The 23,641-nt window shown below is 43.8% G+C and overlaps 1 protein-coding gene across 3 annotated transcripts in view; it reads right to left on the bottom strand.

Annotated features, from left to right (window-relative positions):
* The window catches only part of TYSND1 (trypsin like peroxisomal matrix peptidase 1), a 277,196-nt gene that overhangs the window by 244,352 nt on the left and 9,203 nt on the right, over positions 1-23,641 (bottom strand). The gene's annotated exons all lie outside the window — the stretch shown is intronic.

The raw sequence follows: 23,641 nt of genomic DNA, 5'->3' as shown, positions 1-23,641 counted from the left end.
CACATTGAAATGGGCAATTAATAAAAAAAACAGTTAAAAAAGTACTATCACACAAACTAGTCATCATTGCTAGTAAAGGCATTCCTTTCATTCCTCTCCTGAACAATACATGCAGCTAAAACCACAACTATCCCGAAGACTGAGAACTGACATTCACATCTGGCTTAGATACCAAACCAACTTTACACAACATTAAGAAGAACCTGCCTTTATTTCCATCAAAGGTGGCACTATAATAACTTGTGACCCCCAATGCCCATTATGCCAGATAGCATCGATATTGCTATGCACTTTATTGCATTTAGCCTGCTTCCTCATCAAAGATAAATAATCAACCAATAGGCCCCCGATAATCCTCTACCTATGTGTATTCCCACTAAACCTTTCTTTGTAAGTGATTTTGAATACTGTTCTTACTTGCCGACCCTTTGTACAGAGCTGTAATGTTTCATAGCTAAATCTATGCTCCATAAATATCATACAGTGGAAGACGGACAAGGTCATTGCTACTTGGTACACCTGGATTTCCTAAGGTAAAATATGACCCTTTATTACCCATTTGGTCAATTTAGTCAACCCACCTCTTTTACAAACTGCAGTGACCTTACTGTCATTTGGGTCCGACACTTGGTTTCATTCTTATATTTTTAAGAATCGTAGTCTAACAAACGAATTACGGTGGTTCTGGCCCCAGTGACAGCTTGACCTGTTGACGAGCATGTTACTAAATATGTGAGCAGGTCGAAGATTCAATAGAGAACAGAAGCACCACAAACTTTAGTCATCGTGGAGTGTTACTAGGCAATGGTTGAGGTAGTGTAAGGGTTAGGCATAATGTCCTTTTGGGGACTACCTTCATGGCAGTACTTAACTAGTGCTAAAGGTTGCCAGAGGGCATCACTGGCGCTTACTTCAGGATAGCAGAATTTTCTGTCCTACTGCTGTTGAGGAGACACAGCGGAAGGCTCTTTCGCAGCGGAAGTGGAACCCCAGAAGCAGTTTGTGGGGTCCGCGCATTAGTGTTGTGGCACATTCGGGAACCAGCTCTCGGTTCCAGACCCTCGACTCCTGGCACCAGCTTGGCCCCGGCTTTATCCCAGCTCTCTCCCTCAGCACCAGTCGCACTGTCGGACAGCCAGGCGTGCACTGCCGACCTGCTTGGGCTGTCCTCAGAGGTATCGGGGGACACAACAGAGGGTCGCAGGGCTGTCTTGCCAGGCTGTCCCGTCCCTCCTGGAGGCACTAGGCTGAGACAGGGAAGTGCCTCTGCAACACCGTAGCGACACTGCAGTAACACTTTAGATACACCAGGGTCACCTGGATTCACAAGGTCCTCGCCGCCCCTCAGACCAGGCCCCTCAAACCCTTCCCTGCTCTGGAACAGGCCTGGATCGGGTTTGGGTGCACAGAACCCCTTTCTCTAACATATCTTGTATGCTGAAAAACCACACCTGCAGCAGAGGCCCCCCCACCATACGCAACCTGCACAGTATCCAGACCTCAGGGCTTGGCAGCTAGAACAGCTGGAGCCAGCAGAATAGTGGCTGATGACTGAGAACTTGGTCAGTTTGGTCAGCATTCAGGCAGCTGTGCCATTAAACCTCTGAAACTTTGGAACACTTGGAAAGCTTGGAACAACTCTATGAATAAAACTGCCCCCATTGACTGCCTCTTCTGACCGCCTTTGATAACCTTGGAAACTTGTGGACAGTAAATTTTAGCACTGGCCGGAGATCCTGCAGCTGATCCTACATGCCAGGTGGTTGCAGTAGGCAAGTGCAGCGACTGTAGGCAGTCACTGCGAAGGGTGTACCCTGGGCCACTGCAAAAATGGCCCAGCCAGGCTGAGTGCGGCTTGCGGGGCACTGTGAGCCTCAATTACTAGTCTCCCCTCCTACCTTCACGTCCACTTACCTTTAAACCGATCGAAGTTGGTCGGGAAAGGCTGAAGCAGTGGTGTGCCATGAAGACTTTCACAGTGCCTTGGACGTTCCCACCAGGCAAAACAAATGGAATAGGCCCAACAGCTAAATAGCCCAACAACACAAACTACAGGAAAGCAACAAAGGGAAGAAATCATGCGGTCGGGAAAAACAAGAAGATCTCTTCACAACAAAACTGCTGCAGGAAAGCGGAAGAGGAAACTCCAAGAACCAGTAAACCACCCCAAAACTCAGGCAGCCCCTTCGCTTATCAAGATTGAAGCGGACAATGAAGTAATAAGTCTCAGCATAAGTGACAACTCAGAAGAAGCAAAAAAGCGCTGTATCGTTGATCTCAAACCAAAAATCTACACAAGGTTCTCCTTCCTGAAATCACCAGATCAGCCATCTACCCAAGTAAAAGCAACACTCAGGGCCGGCAGCCGTCACTACAACCTCTAGTTTCTACTACCTATGTGATAGATAGTCCTCCCCGGCAAAATACTAACACTATGGAAGAAGCGTTATGACAAAGACAAAGACAAATTACAGCTACAAATAAATCATTACCGACTAGAAGGCAACATGAGCAAACCATTCAAGCAGAGGTCCATGTAGCATTCGGGCAGGACCGAGGGTCCCAGGAGATGGACCTTCTCCAACAAAACGAAAAGCGCCATAATTTATCATCCCTTAGTGAATCCGAAATGGCTATGACCATCAAAGAGAAAAACCTATTGCCACCAGGTATCCAGAACACAATATCACACACAGACTTTATCTCGCAAGCATCTCCAATGATTTGCGCTAATCAAAATCACCTATCGTCAGTGCTCTCGGAGCGACCAAAGGTAATGGAAGTACCCACAGCAGAGGACTAAGAGATAATATTGTACCTGGGCATACAAGAGTGGAAGGACATGCTGACTGCATACTCTCAGGGCACTCCAGAGCCCACAGCGAAACCCCCAGCAAAGCACCCTGCTCAACAATTCATAACAATGTTAAGGGCGAGATATATAAGAAAGGTGCAACACCAACAGGAACGGACATCAGTACAAACTCCAGGGAATCAAACACAGATAGCGCATGGGGATCCCTACTAAAAACTAAGCAGCTTGTAGTTGAAGCTCTCCAATAACAATCAGATAAAATGGACGGTCAATTAACACTACTCAATACACTGGCAGTGTTTATAGCAGGAATTTATGGGAAACTAGGGGACTTGAAACTTCTTTTTATGCAGGCACAATCTGATTTGGTTAAGGCACAGGTTTACTGCTCACGTTGTGTGTGTGTGTGTGTGTGTGTGTGTGGGGGGGAGCCAGGGAGCAAGGGACCAGGTTCGGGAATAAGGCAACCACCTGACGCCACTTGACACGGAAACACCAACCACCTCAGTCTGGCAGCCGGTAATGCTCAACCTCTGGGAAACACCCAACCACTTGGCAGCCCAGTGCACGGAAATACAAATGCCAAACAAAGGCGGGCTTAAAGGAGAAAAGGACGCAATAAGAAACCTCCAGGAAACAAGGACATTGCGCTCATCTTCAAGCTAGGGACCAGCGCCAAACCCAGCCTTTCAGCAACAGAGACTTGCCAAGCAGTAACGACTCCACCGATCCCAGGAACAAAGGGGCACTCCAACATAAAAAAATCCCTTAGCGAGAAATCAACTGCCAACACAGAGCAGATCCACACGAATGCAGCTAACCATCGAGGGGGCACGACCAACAGACAAAACAGCACCAGCTGCACTAATTATAGAGTAAGAAGAATGGGAGATCCCCCCCAAACTCTAACACCGCTACTGATATGCGCAGGTTGTGCAAACTGCAGAGTGCCTTGCCAATGGAGTTCACAATCTATTCGTATGCCACAACTCACTAGTCCCCATCGTTGCATCGCTGCAGGAATCCACAAAATCCACCTTTCTCTCCCTAAGGGATTATTTGAGAACATGACGACCTGTAGTATAATCAGGCCAAAAAAAGATACACAAGCCACCGATAGCGGGCACAAGCAAAACAGCTCTGGGACCATATAATGGGTGAAGTACTCAATCATTCACCACAAAAATCGGAGACACCCATCGAGCATTTCGACACTAACAGTCTTATATTACGGCTGCACTACAAATCAAGAGGCATGGGTGACATCCTGAACTGGGGTAACAACCTCCGGCTGTTATCACATATCATCTGGGCACAAGGGATCTACTGGCAGTAGAGTTCACTCGCCCGGATGTATCATAATCACAAGAAGTGACTAAGGCCATGTGGGGGTCAAGATCAATGGCTCAAACAATTTTTGCTGAAAGAGCCACTTTCGAGTGATGGGGCATAAGCATTACAGAGCACTGTGAAGTAGGGTATCCGCACCCTCTACTAACAGCTGACCTTAACTTCAACCCCAAGGCTTTGGTCAATCAAGCCCACTCTGTCATCAAAGGTGCCCTGGGACACTCACTGAGGAACTCAAGAACAACAAGCACCATCTCAGACCTTCACCAGAGCTGCCAAATTTCAACAGATCTTCAACATCTTAACAACAACCCTAAGTGGATCACCAGAACAATCAGCAATCCCAATGGGTCGCGGTGACAAACCTTTGACAAAAGAAGAAGCGCCTTAACAAGCAAGTACGCTATCCATCTCTGCTCATGGACTGTGAATGGCCTCCTTGCTAAAATCTCGGATCAAGACTTCCTTTAGTATAGCAGCACTTTTCACATCATACTGTTGCAGAAAACATGGCTCTCCACCTGAAGGTTACATGTGCTTTTCCACAACAGCCGTCAGGAAGGCAAAGTATGGCCATCTCAGGGTGGCCTTGCCATATATGTCTCCTTAGCGATGTCAGTCAACATCACACCCTTTGCTTGTAATTTCCCATTCATAAATACTGTTAAAATCGCCAGACCTGAGAATACTCCCACAGTAGAGATAATAATTGTAAACATATACATCCACCATAAGCTCAAATAAGTTGCCACTCAGCTGGTGGATCAGCTCGAGAACTACATAAGCAGTGGAGAAACAGCCAAAACTGCAAACATCACCATCTCAGGTGATTTAAATCTGCATTTACTTGGAGCCTCCATGGACGAAGCTGTAGCTGCTCTTTCCTCTACTTGTGGAATACCAATGCAAGGGAAAAACAAGCATGGGCGAGCAACAAAACAAGTAGGGTGCTACTTAACAGCCTGGATCAACTACAATTAAGAGCCCTGTATGGAAGATTCTGGGACAACTTTCCACCAACTGCATCATAACTCTCAACAACCAACTCTACAACAATAGACTATTCTTTTGTCTCTCTGCCATTGTTTGAACAAGTAGCCGCATATCATCTAGGGAGCAGAGGCACGAGTGACCACTGCCCACAGGAGCTAGTCCTTTCAATGATGGTCCCTAAATTCAACAGAACAAGAGTCTCCTCCAATACTATCTACACTACAAACTACAAACGGGTTAAATGTGTCCAATCAAACATAGAGTGTTTATCCCATTCAGAAATAGCCTTGGTAGATGAACTGGAAGCCACAAGTGTCAGTGAGGTGGCGAAGTGGGAAATGCTAACTACTAAGCTATGAGACAAGTTTGCAGAATCCGCTTCCACTGGACCTCACGCAGCTATTTCAGTAACAACATGCATGTCGCAGGAACAAAGGGTTAAACTATAAGAACTCAAAAGAGGAATTAACACCACTATAAGGCATCTCTGAAGTAGGGCCAGTAACTTAGTCCTGTTAGGAGCTTTAAGGCAACCAAAAATGGACGCTAAGCAAGGTTAAGTGGTCAATCAACGGGTCACGCAAAGAAGACCTATGGGCCAAGCTATATATGGATTCAAAGTATAACAGAGAACTCTCCTGGCACACAATATGCAAACTTTTGCACCCCTCACTTGGAGGCATTACATCCCACATACCGGAAGACGTCTGGGCACAACACCTTGGTGACCACTTTAACTGCCATCATGTAACTCCCGTCTCCCATGAAATTCCAACGCAAAGATCGAAAGCACAGAAACACCTTGCGTCCACACATGCTCTCAGGAGCCTTCACTCATCACAACTGGAACATCAGCCCCAAAGCCCAGCAGAATGAAGTTGATAATCAATCAGATAGCCAAGGCCAGTACAGAAGAAGCCAGTGGCCAAATGGCCTTCCTCCAGCAGTCTTCAAACTCAACAGGGTTTTCAGGGCTACAATCTTAGAACCTCTCTACTCATATCGGCCTTACTGGCATAATCTCACCCATCTTCAAAAACTGGGATGGGTCACTCCCGAAAAACTACAGCTTAATTGTCCAAAAGGATAATGAAGCAAAGTATTTTGCAGGACTCTTGCTGGAGCACCTGTCAGCATGGATTTCCGAAAAGAGAATAATTCCCAATACTCAAAATTGGTTCTCAAAAGCAACTGGCACAATAACAAATATCATGGCTATCGCACTTCTCATCAACAAAGCAAAGGCACAGAAACAGCAGCTCCATCTATGCTTCAGTGATTTTAGGGCTGTCTTTGATCATTTGAAGAGGAACTTGCTTTGGAGTAAACTAACAAACTGGGGCATCCCTCAACCTCTTTAAGACTTGATAATAGCCCTCCACATGGATACCTGGGTACAGATCAAACTGGGCCCAGGCGCACAACTCTCAAGATGGATACCTACCACCAAAGGGGTGAAGCAGTGTTGTGTCCTGGCCCCCACACTATTCAATCTGTACTTAGCTGATCTGGCTGGGGTCCTTGATGCCACAAAATCACATGCTCCAAAAATTGGGGACCAGACACTGCTGTATCTCATGTATTGGAACAAGAAGAAGCCCCCCCAGGTGTGGTACTGGGGCAAAACACAGCTCATGCAAGCAAACAAATACAAATATCTTGGGGTCATCATTGACAAGTCAAAGAGGTAGCAGCACAGGGAAAGGCCTGGTCTTAGCAGTATCCTTAAAAAGACTAAAAACTGAATTGAACAGTCCATCATTTACCCTTCTCCTGCACATAATGAAAGCCAAGCTCCTGCCCACAATAATTTATGGGAGTGAGATCCAAAGAGGAAGAGATGCGCAAACCCAAGATTGTATACTAGGCGACGTCTACAGGATCATCTTCAACTTTTCGAAACACTCTTTCCCCGCTCAAATTAGAATGGAGTTTGGTCTACTGAATCAATCTCTGGCAAGACAAGGCGTATACATAAACTTTTGGAGTAAAGTCTGGAGAGCCATTTCAGACTACCTCAACTACCACCTATGGCAGGAGCTTCAACTGAAGAATGCCTTACTGGCCAGAGCCTGGCCTGGAAGACTCACTGAGGACAACAGGGCTCAATGATTTATGGGAGATTCAAACCTCACATAGCATCTTAAAAAAAGGAGTCTGGAGGCCAATCAGGCTCTAGTCGTTAGGGGAGGACAAAGAAGCCTTCTCAAGGAGGGCTTGACACCTACACGACCTTGGGACCACAGGCATACCTTAACCTCGGCTTCTCAAGGCACACTAAAGAACAGTTTTTAAGGTATTGACTGGGGCTTTTAACATGTGCACCAAATATAGCCCCTTTGCTGAGAGATTCAGCAAACACGACCTGTTGCCTGAGTACCACTGGCATAAAGGATCTTCAACATCTGCTTTGTACTTCTGAAAAAGTTCTTGCACCTGAAAGGAAAGCACTTTTGAGAAATCTGTTTAATGAAAGGGGTCTACGAACGAGGAGACAAGCTGTGCTGGCATGCTTTGGTCTATGGGACCTACAGCTAACCTGTTGACTGGTTAAATTCTTAACCTTGGTAACCAAAAAGCAACAGGGGCCAATATGACACCACCTCTAAGGCAACCTGTTTCATTAACTTTCCCACGTTCTTTTATTCAATTTAGTTATTTGCAGGGTTGTAACGAGCCACTAAGACATGCAAATACACCAGCACAAACTTGAGCAAGCCATAGACATTGGCTACCTATGCCACCAATTCTCCGCTGCTACCCTGAGTAGGCATATTAGCTGATGGATAGTTTTTAGAATCCCCCCAGCAGCAATCGAAAGTGAGACTTTAGAGCAGCTCAAAATCTGATGAGATATTTTAAATGTTGTATTAAATTCTGAATATGGTTTTAGAGCAATGGTTTTAAGTAACTATGCAAATAACGTATCTATCTATATGTCTCCACTCACATTGTCCAGGTTGGCAGCTTCTTTAATTTAGGGAGCAGTGAGAAACAGCAGTTCAGAATTTCTGTTTCCACAAAGGTCCAATGGAATAGAAGACGGACAACCAGTACATTAATCATACATAAGTGTATTGCCATTCCCTCAATTTACACTAACCATCAAGATAAAAAGGGCACTGATGCTCTTCCTCCAAGACACTGTACTGCTCTCCAGCCAGAATGACTGTTGTTCAGCGCCATAGGTGTTTGGAGGGAGCATCAGGTCTGTTAATGGCACACCAGCAGCCGCCAATGCATGACAGGAAGAAAAAATCTGGAAGGTAAGGCCTGGCTCCATGCACAAACAAGGCTTCACTCCAATCCGTAAGAATAGTTATGGGGACTGCCATTAAAAAAAAATAAAAGCAGCAAAAGGAAGAAGGCCACTGTATTGTAAAAATTAAGGACAAGAATATGGGAAAGGTAAGATATCTGGGAGAGTTTCTGATGGTGGACATGAAGGTAGATTACACAACCAGAGAAAGATTTTCAGTTCTGTAACATACTATTGCTGTTTAGCCATTTTAGTTAGAGCTCCATGCACGTTATTTCAGCAAATTAACCTAGATGTATTTTATTCAGTTTTGTTTATTATTTTAACAACAGTCACATTTGCGGCCTTGTTTCATTTCCCTCTATCTAGCTGTTCTTTGCCTAGGCCAGCACTGCTTTCTTAAACAAGACATTTCTTTCACTCTGTGCTTTTCTCAAGGCTGCAGTAAATGTGGTAACGCTTGGTCTCTGGTATTCATAGAAACATACACATCCTTATGTAGGGACATTTTCTCATAACATCGGCTGTTTTGTTATAAAACCACTTGTCTATCCCATGCACGTTAGAGGGAGATTCCAGCTAGATGACCACGACTGTATGCTGATTGCTGAACGCTTCACTACAGCTGCTTATGCAGACTTCAGGCCTTTGCTCAGGTACAGGTATGATGTCTTCCCAGGGGACCCTGAAGGGTAGAACTAGAGCTTAACATGGTGTGCTCTAATATAGCATATGGAGGAATTAGTCTATTGACTCTAGTGACAAAACGGTAGGATTATTTCTCTGCTTTACTCTCCTGGTCACAATCTTAATCCTGTCATGCTTTATCGTCCTGGTTATTGCAGTATATGCTTTATTATCTAAGATGCAGTTACTTCATTAAAACCTTACTGAAACCTATACTGCCTCTGATTGTCCTTGTATATGTGAGACTAATGTAACTGAGAGAAACGGATGCGATCTGAGTTACAACGACTTCCCTGAGGAGTCAATAGTGTCATGCACTCGGCTGCCCAATCATCCCTGGTCTAGGGTGGAGATGAGGCATTGCTAGTTAGCTGGAGCAAAAAACCTAGATTGGGGCAACAGGTGTCACCTGTAGTGGGTTAAGACTCAGTCTCCCACACCGTAGGCGATTCTGCCACTCAAATCCATTTGTCTCATTAGAATAATGAGAGCCTACGTAACACTATGTTGTCTCTCTTCAATATTACTCAATTTGAAAATGCACTCCCAAAAATAAGCAGACCTATATTGATTTCACTTATTATTGATTTATTCTTTTGCTGTTTTGTTGTCAATTGTTTTACTTAAGCGAGTCCTAGTTGTTAAACTAGGCTGAATGCATTTTGCACAAATCTGGCGCCTAAGACGAGAGTCTGTTACAATATCAATGCAGTAAACAATATAACACTAAAATTAGAGCACACCTATCGGACTACACAGCAAGTGATAAAAGCTAAATATACGCCGCAAACATTTCATTCTTTATGTCATATATCTTAAGATTAACTGGACCTAGGTAAACAAACAAATGCATCTTCTTATAGGTCAGATGCCAAACCCTTACGGTGTTCTCTATACATTGTTGAAATTACTATTAAAATTTAAAAATACTTCCATTCGAATTTCACTGGTCTCTCTTTTCTTTCTATAATAGTCAATCTCATTTACTATCTATACTTTTGTCCTATTTGTTTCATAACCACTTCAAGTCAAATGTGATGAGGGTTTTTACTACTGCACTCTTCAATACACCTGCATTGTATCAATGATCCCCAGGGTACAGGTTCCTCCCACAATTGTGTTAAACTGCTGTTTACTCTTACATCAACTACATTATATTTATTACAGGAAGTGTTTACATCTGGTTTACTTATGCCATCAACTGATGAATAATCAGACTAATCAAATAAGACATTGTTCGACAAAAAAATGTAATTCTAGTCTGACGTTCAAACTCTGAAGATGAAGTATTCAGTTTTATAATCCAAAACATTTCCTCTTTGTAATAATTATTGTCATGTCTCCTCTTTTATCCGATTACAAAATAACTCAATATTTGTAATCAGTTTTGATTTCAATTTTAAATTCCTTTTACAAGTTGTGCTGACACAGATGTGTTTAAGTATTTGTTATGTCACGTTCCTTGTGAAAGACGGTTGTAAGTGCAACAGAGAAGAACCATTTGTCCTCTCTGAAAATATGGAGCTCGCGAGTGCCACAGGTCAAAAAGAAGCCTTCTTTCAAAATGTGTTGAAAGGCCCTACAGATTCCCACCAATAATGCCTGCTTCAAATCTAAAGAGGGAATTTGGACCAAGCAGCTGATTTCCTACCTCCACTGAAGAGTTATGTTTGGAAATTAGCTTCAGAATTCTGGATGCACACAGGCCACAAGCCAAACCCGCTGTGAGCAGAATTATGTGTCAGGACCAGAGGCTTCGGCTTATGCTTTCTCCTTCTTTACTAATAAACACAGCAGCGTATAAAAAAATGCTACTACTTTTCCCATGAGACCAACACAGCCTCCTTATGAACCACCAACCAGGGCCCACCTTTCACCGACATAGTCCGTCCTATTTTTTTTTTTTTTTTACTGCTTACACAGAGCTAAATATAATACGATTGTCGGATTGCGGCGTGGCTGTGTGTGTGAGGAGTGGATTGGGGGAGGCTGCTCGACTATCTGGCAGTCCACTTTCTGCTGCGGGACTCGCACAAGCGCACAGTGCTGTTTGGGGCTCTCTGTGTGCGTCGGCAATTACTCTGCAGCAATACACATCGGTTTCTCTGTGTGCCTCCCTTGTTATGCCCAAAGGGGCTGAAATAATAACACAGAGATTTGCTCCAGAGGAGTTGGTGCTCCCTCCTCAGGTTTCTTCTTCTAATCACCGGCAAGGGCCTTTTTAAGTGCCCTGTTAGAACCTATGTGTCTCCCCCACCAATATAATTAAAGGTCCAATTACATTTGACCTCTACTTGCTGTAATAGGAAATAATTGCACTAAAATGGCACAACACTTCACAGACGATAAGCAGTATGGGGAATATGCTACATATCAGCATATGGAAGAGCGTCTAGTGCAAGCTTTAGACTTCCATGTTCAGGATTCAGTTAACAAGGCACTGGTGAAAGCCCAGCGTCCTTTTGCGCAATCAATTATCAATTATGGCTTTAGGCGCAGACTTGGGGTCCCCCACCCCTGTAGAGGTTAATATAAATGAGCCTGGCAGGTACAATGCAAACCGTTTTTAGCAGACGATTGAGTCAGTCCTAAAGGACTAAGGTTATGGCTCCGCTCTGTGTCAGGAGGCCTCCTCCTCCTTTCAGACCTCCCAGAAGACGTTAGATGACTCCACGTCTTACGAGTCCAAAAAACAAAAGGACAAACGTAAGCGCAAATCACGCCATAGTGAACGGTCGCCTACCCCTCCGTCTAGCAAAAATTTGCAGTTTAACCCAGATAATATTGTACATCCTCTGTCTCCAGAGGGGACCTCATCCCAAGAAGTGGCATTGTATGTGCAATCACGTCTTCGAAAGGGAGTTGAGAAAGAGATTTGCATTACATTGAGGTCAGAATGCGCAAACCCTTCGCTATCAGGGTAGGTGGCGGACAGCCCAGAATTAGATCCTCACATGGTTACATTCCTTAAGAAATATGCGAAGGATCCTAAAAAAGGAAGCGACCGTGTCTGGTGCAGATGCCAGGTTAAGATACTGCACTTAGCGGTCCAAGCCAAAGACACACAAGAACCGATTAACCCTGATGTCCTCTTGTAGTGGGCTCAAATAGCTGTGCTTGTTATGAAATGCCAATTGTTCCATTTCTACTGAAAGACGGAAATCTTTATTGATGCGGATTGACCCCAAATTGGTGGAAATGGCTCCCTCTGATGCATGCCCATCGGCTAATGGACTAATTTGGTGATTAATATGTCAAAGACCTTGCCAAATATGTTGCCACCTTTTCAGCTTTAGATAAGGCCCAAACTTCAAGCAAGAAAGTCTTTCACAGTGGCCTTTTTCACAGGGCTGGACACCCCCTGACCATATTACAGAGGCAGAGGGAACTCTGGTTACCAAGGAAATTCCAATTTCTAACTATCTCGAGGCCAAGGATACAGAGGCGGTAACTCCAGAGGGTCTCGCTGAGGAGGACAATACTACCAAAGCTACTCTCAAAAAGGTAACTCCTATTCCTTCCAGGGAAGTAGTATTGTGGGGGCAGAGTGAGTTTGTGTGCACAAAATTGGTTTCTGATTATGCAAGATGCATTGTTCTTAGAGACGATTTCAGGTTACCATTTAGGATTTTATTCAACTCCATATCAAACGTTGCTTCCCCCTTCTCTCAGTTTTTCCCAACAAGAGAGGGTTTTTTATAGATCAGGAAGTAGCAGCCCTTCTTCAAAAAAGGGCCACTTTCCTTGCTCAACCTCATCCCAGGGGCTCCATAAGAACCATCTTTCTGGTTAAAAAGAAGGGAGGGGCTCTTGTTTGGTGCGCAATCTCTGTCAGTTCAACTCCTGGATTGTTTACAGACATTTCAAGGTGGAGGGCATTCACATCCTCCGAGACTTTTTACAAGAGGGGGATTGGATGGTGTGTCTCGACCTCAAAGAAGCCTATCTGACCTTTCCTATTTTTGTTCCTCATCACCGGTTCCTTCAATTCTTTTGGCCAGACAGGAGCTACAAATTCTCAGCCCTTCCGTTTGGACTCTCCTCTGCCCTGTGGAGTTTCACCAAGATCATGCGGCCAGTAATGGAGTGGCTCAGGGACAAAGGTGTGCGTCTGATACCTAGAAAATATCCTCATCATGGCTCCATAAAAGCTTCTGGTTTTCCTTCTTCTTTCCTGGACGATCCAACAGCTTCAGGATCTGGGGTTCATTATCAACAAATCAAAATCCCAGTTGATTCAGTCTCAGATTATGGACTTCCTGGGTTTCAGGATCGTTTTGTTCCTAGCCCACCTCAAACTTCCCTGGTCAAGTGTCTGGCTATCAAGAAGGAATTGAGGAAAGCATTGTCTGCTCCTTCGATTTCATTGAGAGTTCTTGCCAGATTGGTGAGCCTCTTAGCTTCGTCTATTCAGACCATATTCCCGGGTCTCTTACATTATCGGGCCTTGCAGAGGTTAAAGATTCTGCATCTACGCAGAGGTCTCTCCTATTCTGAACTGATTGTTTTCTCACAGGACGCCAGAACGGAGCTTCAACAGTGGCTGACTCGTATAGATGCCTGGAATGCCAGGGTGATTTCTGCATTGATTCCGGAAATAGTCAGAGCCAGATGCCAGCAGATGGGTCTGTGGGGGGACCCACATGCGGTCAATTGGAAACGAGGGACAGTGGTCCTCTGAAGAACTTCTGTTCCATATCAATTGTCTAACGTTTGGAGGGTTCTTTTGCAGTAAAAACTCATCCCAGGTCCAGATTAAATGATGTATCTGCCTGAGAATGGACAACATTTAGGCAGTAATGTACATCAACAAACTTGGGGGAAACTCGGTCCTGGACGCTGGAGGAAATTGCAAAAAACTTTTGGCATTTCTGCCTGGAACATCAGGTTTCATTAACAGTGGAATATATTCCGGGCAATTATAAATCTATTAGTTACCCGAGTTTCAGGGATAATGCTAAGTTGTGTGTTGCACAATGCATAAAGGTCTATGACGATGTTACTCGTGAATTTTGCAGGGATCATTCTGGGTAGATGTTAATTTATTTTCAAAAACCTTTTGGCTCTCTCTCTTCAGCGACTTTGGCAAGATGGATCAGATGGTCTAGATATATGTCTTCGAAAGCTTTTGCTTCAGGGTCACGGTTATAAGATATTATGATGGTGGCAGACTCGTTGCCAGATTCTATTTTTAAACTGTTCCATCACAAGCCAATTGTTGGAGCTGCTTCTGGTATTATCGCTCAGCTTTAAACTAGCATAATCCGAAGCCCAAGTCCTAGCACAGAATCAAAAGATTTCTAGCATTCGTGTCAAGAATTTTCTATTCTAGTAAGGACGCGGAGGCGAGGATTATCCCACCCGAGATCAGGGGGGGCACATTTTCATGTCTTGGCATTTTGTTATTGTGTTATGATACATTGTTTTCCCACCTGATATAGCGGATGCAGTATTCTTTAGTCGTGGATGTTACAACACTACTATTCTTGCAGATGACCTGAAGTTGAAGAGGTGATGGAGAGTCGGTCAAGGTTGCACCGGATGTGCTGATTCATTGCTGTTTATCAAGGCTGATATCAAGGAGTGGTTCAAACTTCTATTCTGGACGGTGGGACTAGTCAAGTTTTCGATGTATTATCAATGGACTGTGCTAGGTAAAGAAAGAGGACGGACTAGGTCGGTGAAGGACTATATAGTGTAGGATGGGCCCTGTTTGGTGGGTCATATGGAGGTTGTGTTGGTCTCATGGGAAATGTAGTAATGTTTTTTTAGTGGCTGTTGAAAGCAGCATTCAGACTGGATGGAGCGTCCTGGCTGGGTGCCCCGAGGCAGAGTGGAAGTCTCTGCCTCCTGTCTCCAACCCGGCAACACAGTGCCGTGTTGGAGAAAGCCTACTGTGCATGTGTGTTTGGCCGGCCTGAGACAGCCGGCCAAAAAATACATGTGCACAGAGGGGAGTGCACAGGTCCCGGTCACGCACCAAGAGCCCGCCCCTTTTACAACAAAACCATAATAAATGTTGCTTATTAAGATTCTCTTGTAATAGTTTTGCAGCTGCTGCTACAGGCGGGAGGCAACGCTCCTCCAAAACTGCGGAGGGCCGCCTCTGATAGATATTTTGTTTCCTACTGTTGAGCAAGTGGGCTTTTACTCCCTCTCAGAGTATTCTCTTCCGGTGGTTTGTTGAGATAGTATCTAAAATATATCAGCTCCTGGATCCACTCCTTTCACAGACGATAGAGTGAACTGCGTGAATTAATTTGTAGACAATATATCCTGCATCCTTAAACAAGAAATGCTCTCTCAGTTACGGCCGTGAATGAGGCCTTAGATAAATCTTATCATATGTGGTCTGGCGAGCAGAGTCCACAACTCAAGAGCTAACTCAAGCCTTAATGCCTGCAGCATATAACTTATTGGGAGGCCCAGAGTATCTTTAAACAAGTACTCTCCTGAGATTCCCAACTGATACGTCGGTCCAGTGTTACAAGTTCAGCTCCATACAGGGCCTGAAGGATTAACTTGCCTGCCACAGACTTTATAAGGGACTCAATGGACAGTTCCCCAAACCTCTGGTCAAATCTTTTCATTACAGTTGCTGTTCTTGCAGGACCAGACTGAACATTTCCCATATGCATCTCCCATTTTAGACTACAGGAAAAAGCAATTCCTAAATATTTATACTCATTTACCTGCTCTAAAGGTGTTTTGTTGAGAGGTCAGAAGTAAGGTTCAGCCTATCTGAAACAACCATAGACGGTTTTAGCAATATTCATAACAAGGAAATGTCTCACAATTGGCATGCAAGGTTTTCAATTTACAATTTAACGCTATTGGGATATAGTCCATTATGACCAGGTCATCGGCATACATGAGGCATTATGTGTGTACTCCACCAATCTTTGGGGAAAGGAGTTTGTGTTCCCCAGGGCTTTCAGGAGATCATAAACAAAAAAGACTAATGCATCCTAGTCTTAGTCCGCTATTCACCAACTTTTTGTCCGTTAAAATACATTTAGCTTATTCAGGTCTACCTGTACACAGTTGTTCTCATGTTGTTTTTGTATCACAAACAACAGGTCTTTAGGAATATTCCATCTGGCTAGCTTCACCCAAAAGGTGCCATGGTCTACATAGTCAAACAGTGCTCTGAAGTCAACAAAACAGCAGCATAATTTGCCCACTCTAATTTCTGCTCATCTTGCAGTGCCCCAGGGTACACAGCAATGATCAATTGTGGAATATTTAGAAGGAAAGCCAGTCTGTTCTTTTGGAAGTATCCTATATCCAAAACCCATGTTTTAATGTATATAAGTAGGGTTTGGTCATAGATCTTTGACAACACATTAAAAAGGGAGATCAGCCAATAGTCTGAGGGATCCTCACATGAGCCTTTCTTGTGGTTGGACTTATTAATTGCACATGCCAGGAATCTGGGATTATCCCAATATTTAAAACCCATTTAAAAAGAGGATTAGGGCACTGGCCTACCACAGTGGATTTGATTTATGAAGGACAGCTGGAAGCCCATCTGGCTCACTGATACTATACCTGGCACCTAGACTTGTGTTAGACTGGTACACCCTACTTGGAAAGCTCCATTTTCACTTCTGTTTTTATCATCTGGCATTTTATACAAGGTAGATATGAACATAGTCAATTCAAACTCTGAAACTTGAGCCTCCAAACTACAAGGCAATATCACAAGCTCTTTATGTATCCAACAACAGACAAGCCTAAACGTTATTCTTAGGAATGGAATCCTGCAATTCATTCCGATTTGACTCATAAAAACTTTTCCTTTTACGAGCAGGGAGGAAGTTTTAAAACGTGCTGGGTTTTCCCCTTGCTTCTTCTTCTGTTTACATAATATAAAACTGCTGCCATAATTTGTGACTACACAACATGACATAATAAGGGTCAAGTTGATTTATTTTAAGGACAAGTATATTTATGAAGAATCCTGTCCCTTTGGATAAGTAGATATTTTCTAATTATCCACATCTCTGTGGAGAATGTATAGCACTTGCAGCCTATCCTTGGACTCAGGGGTCCGAAGTGCTGATATTCACAGGGCAATTGAAAATTGTTATTGTGCATTGTACCCCTATCAATCTGAAGGCATGCATCTTTCAGAAATGCTGATGCTAGTTCTTCTGGAGTCAAAGGTTGAGGGCCGCATCCTCTAATTAGGACTCATACATACTCTTTAGTGTTGGCTGCTTGTGTCTTTTCTTCTCTAGTCAAATGTCAGGACGTCTTGACAAAGATGCTCCCTGGTTTTGTTGACCTGGTCAGGAAGCCCCCTCAAAGGAATACTGTTGTAGTTAGGAGTAAACAATTTATGATGTGGGGAGGTGGGTTGGTTGCCAACACCTGAAAAAGAGGTTTCAGCAGCTTGTGGTCAGTACAAACCTGAATTCATTTCCACAGAGACCAACATGAAAATGTCAACAACCCTACAGGGTTGCTATTGCTTCTGCCTTGATATGAAAATAACGTTGCTCAGTTTCAGTCAATGCAGGGATTTTGCATATGTGGAGGTTCGAGTATGAGTCACCTGAGCGGTGGTGTCTGATAGGGTTGTAGACATTTATGCAGTTGTTGAGTTATGTGCAGTCAATGCTCTCTGAGGTGTTGTATGTGTGAGTATGTCAGGAGTTTGAAGAGTGATGGTTGTGGGTTAGGAGCAAGATGTGCTCTTTGAGGTGCAGGGTGATAGGAGTTTGGGGTGGGGGTTGAGGCTGACTTTTGACTTAAACAAAGTGAGAAGCGATTTTCCATGATTCAGCCAGAATCATAATTCAGTTTTTGACTGATTTCCATATTTAAAAAAAATATTATGCTGGTTTTCCATCTCTTAGGCCGTGGGCATCAGGGGCTCGGCCCTGTATATCAGGGGCTGGCTGCAGGGAGCGGCTGTGTTGGATACAGCCTGGACTTTTGCTGATGCCCAAAGGTGGGCCGTTACTGCTTGGCCTGAAGCTTATATCGAGATTGTGAGTCCGATTTCTGGTTTGCGAGTCCTCACATCTAAATAAGTGCCCCCCACCGAAACCGAGGCAGGTACCGAGATCGCCAGCTAACATTTTAGGGGTTTGGGATTCCAAAATCTGAAATAAGACTTGCAAATGCCATACCTTTTTGCTTTTATTTAAATATTTCAAATGGAGGGGAGGGGCACCGAGTAATAACCTCACACTGTGGCCTGCATGTCAGAATGTTCAAGCCCTACCCCCCATATAGATACTTTTTCTGAAAATGCAGGCAAGGGGACTGTGCCCTAAGGTCTGTACCAAATCTGGTTCTACAGATAACAAAGTGACAAAGGAAGAAAAGGCTTACTTGTTTAATAAGGATCCTTTTTGAATTCCTGGCATTGGAAATTATTCGATCATCCCAAACAGCAAAAATATATATGTTAAACCTTTAAAGCCCACTCAACAGCTTTTTAAAATGCTAATAGCTAAAACAGAAATTAACCAAAACAAATAGAAACACACTTTCTGAGTAAAGGTCTACTTTCATGACAAGTTTGGTGTAAATCACTTAAGCGGTTCAAGCTGTGCGGGTGAGAAAACTTCCCAATAGAAATAAAAAAGGGAATCAGCTTTGTTTTTAAACCCCCCCTTCACAGATCTGCTCGAAAACTTATTTGTCTAACCTCAGCTGACAGATTTAGGGCCGCTTTACAAGTTTGGTGGAGGGTATTACTCTATCACAAACATGAAGGATATCCTGTCCACCTTATTACAAGTTCCATTATATTCTATGGAACTTGTAATACAGCAGACGGGATATCCGTCACATTTGGGATGGAGTAATCCCCTCTGCCAAACACATAATGAGGCTCTTAGTGACCAGCCAATTTTTGGGAAAATTAATTCACATGATGGAAAGTTATAGGCAAATCAGAAAAAGCATTTTAATTGTAAAGCACATCTGAATCATAACTACACATTGTCAACTCTCACTGTGTAATATATATTTAATAAACTTAAGCATAGGTACATGTATATTTGCTATCGTCCTTTAGTTTAAAGATGTGCTTTGTGTGTGTTGTTTTATACTGGGCTGCATTTATTTTGACTGCCATGCTACCTCCTGTACTTCAGGTCGCCAATCATCATGAAGATACTGATATACACCTCCAGCATCTTTTCTAGGCTTCACTAGTATTCAGAAGAAGAGTAGTACCAGTTGCAGTCATTCTGCAGCTGACAAGTCTATTCAAGTCAGTGCTGGTGACAAAGAATTTTGCGGTGGCAGTGTTCGAGAGGTGAGAGGTGGTGGTTATAAAAGAGTTGGTAATGTCAATAAGCAATGTGCAGCCATATACGGACATCTTTGTTCTGGTGCTGGTTTTAGTGACAGTAGTGTCAAGGGTATTGACTGCACGCTTGCAGGATATGGTGAGTTTGTACCTTGAATCCGCTTGGACAGTGTTCTTTCCAGGCAAACCAAAGGCAATATCAGATGAACATGCCAGTCATCTGTTTCACATTGATCGCAACAATGAAGGATATGGTGTTTCATTAGGGGACACTTTAAAGAAAATATTTTACTGTCAATGAAAAGACAAGTTATGCCTGCTGGAGCTGTGAAAATTCACAAGGCTCCAGTCATAAACACTTTTAAAGGACACGCCAGAGAGATGGAAACACATCCAGAAAACTAATTCATTGCACCAGCACTGATGAATCGAAGAAACAGGTCTTCTTGACCATATGGCTAAGTAGTTAACTAACAGTCCACAATGTATGAAATTGATGCTTCAACCCAATTAAATTACTGTGTCGGGATCATCATCAGGGCAGTGTCATGTTCACTTGTATATTAGTAGCCCTAAGGGAGGAGAGAAAATATAGGGACACTTAAAAAAAAAAAAAGGGGGGGGGTAAATTTATATAGAAGCGGTCCTGAAAACATTTAGTAAGAAAAGGCGCTTGCTTCAGGAGGAAATAGTAAAAGAAGTAGACAAGCATTCTACATTGAGTACAAAAATGAAATAAATTGTATCAATTTGAAAAAATGAAGTAAGAAATGGCGAAGAAATAGTTGTATGCCACAAAATATGAAAAAACATAGGATTCCTCATCAGTAGCTGAACCAGGTGAAGCACTGCATGTTGAATTAATAAATAAAGCATTGGCTGAATTTTTTTTAAAGAAAAACATGGCCACAAGGAGGGACATTAAGGGAGGACAGACACTCACCAGGAGAATGCACGTCAGAGGCAAGACATATCTTCACTTCCCTTCAAGAGAAGTCGAGCGTCTCTTTATTACACTGATTACACCAAGGTTCCCAGGGATATTGGGTTGATCTCTCAGGTCAGACTCCTCAAACTGATTTGATTTGGGACACTTCTGTAGGTATTTCACTGACCTGCTTGGCTTTACAGCTGCCACTTGGGGATAGACAGAGTGGTAGAGTAAGACTGGCAAATGTTCATGAAGTGGTTGACTTTGCTACATGCAGAGTACATCTTCCATTTGGCTGGGTAGCTTGAATCATGCACCAGACCTCCATAGTATTAACAGTGTTTGGACTCTTGTTTTAATAACATCTTCTATATGGCATTTTTTAGTTTACTTGTAGGTTTTGATTTGATAGGGCCAGGGTCGGTTTGGGAATGCAGGCAGTCTGGCATTGGTCAATGGGCCAGTGCCGTAGGATCGCCTGTGGGCTGTTTGTTTTTAGTCTTAGTAACCAGTCACAGAGATGTGGGTCCAGATTCATGGAAAGATAGACTATTACAGGGTGTGGGCTTACAGTGGCACTAGGCCAGTACTGTTCAGACCCTGGCAGAATTCAGCTTAGCCCCTGTGAGGACGGCACAGACAGACCTCCAGAAGCAGTGTCCCACTCCCCTGCCGTTGTGTCAGACTGAGGAGGGTGAAGGGAGAGCACAGCAGCCTGCTGGGGGGAAGATGATGTGGCTGTTAAGCCATTTTCACCTCATCCACACTGTAGCCCACCCGAGTTAGGTTTGGGCTAGGTGTTGCTCTGGCCCTTGGGCCATTCTCAACTCAGCACCCCAGGTGACTGGCCAAGCTCAGAAGCAGTATTTTTCCTCTGACCCCTACCCACCAGGCCACTACTTTTAGTTTATAGGGAGGAGGGAGTATGCAGGGACCTTGCTTGTGGCCAGGTGTTGTTACCTCTGCCCTAGGGTATTTTATGCCTTGGTGTGGGGGCTGTGCCTTTTCAAAAGCTTCACTCCGAGGCCTTTCCCACAGAAAAATATAGAGAGGATGTAAAATATGTTCCGGTCCCAGCATCGGTTCAGCATTCTGTAATTCTGGGCAAATCACTTAATCTCCCAATGCCTTAAATAAAAATGAATTTGATCTTGTGTAATGTAACTGGTGCACATGTAAATTGCTGCAGTTCCTATGGGCCAAGTTCAAGTTACCTACAATTACACAAACACAAAATATCCGGCCACATTCTGCAAACATCTGAGCATGAAAATTAAAGAGGGTTCTTTATACAAAAAATATGTATTCATTTTTAACTTTTTAACACGGCTTTTCTGTCTTTGTCTACTTTCACTATCAGTCACAGATCATTACTGTAGCTTTAGTGCAATTTTCATACCGGCCAGGACATTAAAATACCTGTCAAGCTAGAAAGGAACAGCCAGATCAGGTGTTGTGGCCCTTAGGCCATTTTATTTTATTTCACCTCGCCACCCCGCAAAACTACAGTTATTGGAGTTTTCATCAATTTTACTGGCTTTAAAATGCTTAATATAACCAGCATTTCTTTAAAAATTAGTTCAATGACACGGACCAAATGGTGATTCATGAAGGGACGATCAGGCAAAGTGGGCCACTTTTTTTTAGAGGGACTGGGTGTAGCAAAACACATTTTATCTAAGTAGAAAGTAGTCTTTATTAAGGCAGCACAGCAAAGACTCTTTACAGCTAGGAGGACAGCAACAACTGTCTTCATATTACATTCTGTCGGCTAAAACATTCCACAGAATCAGAATGCATACTGAAACAAAATAGAAGCATGCACATGTAGAAATAGAAGGAATGCAACACAGTTCCCTCTTTAAAACAATTAAACAGTCCAAATACTAAAGAAAAGAATGCTTAAATAAAGAACAAAACAACTATGTACACAAAGATGCTATGGAAGAGAACATATGCAAAACCTTTAACATAAAAAAAGAATCATAGACCTTATTTAAAAAAATGATCAAACTTGACAGGCGGCTGCCTGAGCCTGCTTGCACCTTTGACTCTTGAGGCTACAGTATCTACGCTTGTTTCATTGCTCACGACTTGACTTCTCTGATTATTCTGAATTACCAAACTCTCATTGTCCACCTCTGACTGAACACCCTGGTGATCTTTCTTATTGATTCTAACTACAAATGTACCGTCTTTGTTTTCTTCTCCATCCTTATCCCTCACAGACAACGGCTCAGTATAATTGGCCACCCTCTTCATATTCCACACCTTTACATCTTGAGTCACCACACTACTGGTGAACACTTTGCAGACCCTCCAGGATTTCGCAATTTGCAAAAAAAATGCAAAAATCACAGTTTTGAAAAACGTATGCGAATTTTTTACATAAGTGCCAACGAAATTTGAAAGGAATGCACCCCTCCTTGTATTGGTCCAGTGGCGAGCCTTGCAGCAAGGGGAGGCCAGGTGGTGTATATCTTCTCCTCACCTGCCTGCTGTTCATTCAGAATGACAGAGGAGGACGGGCAAGCGGACAACAAAGACCACAGGTAGGTAGCCTGATCCGTTGTGTTTGGGCCCGCCGCGCACTGGACATGGGCGGCAGAGGCCTGGAGGCATTTCATTGGCAGCTTGCACTTTTAAAAAAAGAAGAAATGCCCTCATGGCCCACTGCCCGTGTCATGTGCGCGCGGGCCCTACTATGTCAATGCCCCCACTCTCGTGGGCCGGAGGGGCATCTTGCTAATTTAGGGCCCACAGGACACGGGCGAGCTTGTGGGCATTTTATTCTTTTTAAAATGTATGCTGCCAGTCGCCCACTGCATGCCCGTTTGGCAGCGTGCACTTAAAAAAAAAAAAGAAAGAAAAGAAATGCCCCCGGGCCCGTCGCCCATGCCCTTTGCGTGGCAGGACATACAATATGTAAATGCCCTCCTCCCCGGGAGTTGGGGGATCTTGCAAATTTAGGGCCCGCCACCCATAGGACACAGGCGGCGGACCTGGAGGCATTTCTTTTTTTTTTTTTTATGTATGCTACCAGCCACCCACTGCATGTTCAGCAGGCAGCTTGCACTTTAAAAAACAGAAATACCCCCAGTCCCGCTGTCCGTGCCATGTGCGCCGCGGGCACTACAATATGTAATTGCATTCACCCCCTACCTCGTGGGCTAGAGGGGGGGGGGGGCTTTGTATCTTGCTAATTTAGGGCCTGCTGCCCACAGGACTCAGGAGGCGGCCCTGGAGGCATGTATTTTATTTTTTTATGTTAGGGCCCCCTGCCCAGTGGGAATGTGCAGCACAGCCCTGAGGGGCATATATGTTTTTATTTTT

Source organism: Pleurodeles waltl, chromosome 6 (assembly GCF_031143425.1).
Source record: "Pleurodeles waltl isolate 20211129_DDA chromosome 6, aPleWal1.hap1.20221129, whole genome shotgun sequence".
Taxonomy (NCBI): Eukaryota; Metazoa; Chordata; class Amphibia; order Caudata; family Salamandridae; genus Pleurodeles; species Pleurodeles waltl.
Note: the sequence above shows the minus strand (reverse complement) of the source record. Positions and strands in the feature narration are given on the sequence as shown.